The sequence below is a fragment of the Etheostoma cragini genome, chromosome 8, assembly GCF_013103735.1.
Source record: "Etheostoma cragini isolate CJK2018 chromosome 8, CSU_Ecrag_1.0, whole genome shotgun sequence".
NCBI classification, from domain to species: Eukaryota; Metazoa; Chordata; class Actinopteri; order Perciformes; family Percidae; genus Etheostoma; species Etheostoma cragini.
The window spans coordinates 523977-524869 of NC_048414.1; the positions used below are offsets into that span (position 1 = coordinate 523977).

The following is an 893-nucleotide window of genomic DNA, read 5'->3' on the forward strand; positions in this document are numbered from 1 at the left end:
ACACACACGTTGAAAAACAACGCAACTACGCCTCTGTTGTTGGAACTTGACGGCCAGGGGTGCTCGAACATGCGTCCAACATTTGACGAGCAGGGAGTGAGACTGTGTATCCATCACCGACATTAGGGGCAGTAAAGCTGCTGTTTCTGGTTGTTCGTCTGTATCCTGAAAGTAAATAAATGTATAGTTTTACATAATCATATGACAGAGCCACCTTTTCTCGGAAGAATCATTACGCTGAATCCAGCAATCTATGTTACCCCCCCCCCCCACCCTGGTGTCCTCGGGTCAAATTTGTAATTTTGAATTACATCAGATCTATAGCAAAAGGACGTTGAAAAAAGTGACAAATGTTGAAAAGAAACTACAAAAACGCACGGAAACAGGGAAACATCAACAAAAACTAAGAAAAAAAATCAGAAAAAGCAATAGTTTAATTTTTTTTTATTTGACTAAAACATAATTAAAAAAAATTAAAAAAATAAATAAAATAGGACTAAAATTTACAAAAGCGACATTAAATTTTTTTTTTACTGAAACATAATTAAAACGACGTTAAAAAAGTGACAAAAAATAGGAATAAAATTGACAAAAATGCAGGAAGAAAATCAAATAAAATGTCATTTTTTTAAATGCTGAAGAATTGACCAAACAATTCTGAAACGTGACAAAAAAAATTTAAAAGATTGACTAAAACATAATTAAAACAACGTTAAAAAAGTGACAAAAAAAGGAATAAAAACACTTTGAGAAATGTGACAAATTTTGAAAATTAAATACAAAAAAACAGGGGGAAAAAATCAACAATAACAAACAAAATTAAAGCTGCAAGCAGCGATGGAGGGCCCTCGCTAACATGCGCGAGTCGGGGATACTGGCGGACGCCTCTCCTT

The 893-nt window shown here is 33.9% G+C and overlaps 1 pseudogene; it reads left to right on the top strand.

Moving 5' to 3' along the window:
* LOC117949726 overlaps positions 1-893 on the top strand; it is a 6412-nt pseudogene that overhangs the window by 2537 nt on the left and 2982 nt on the right.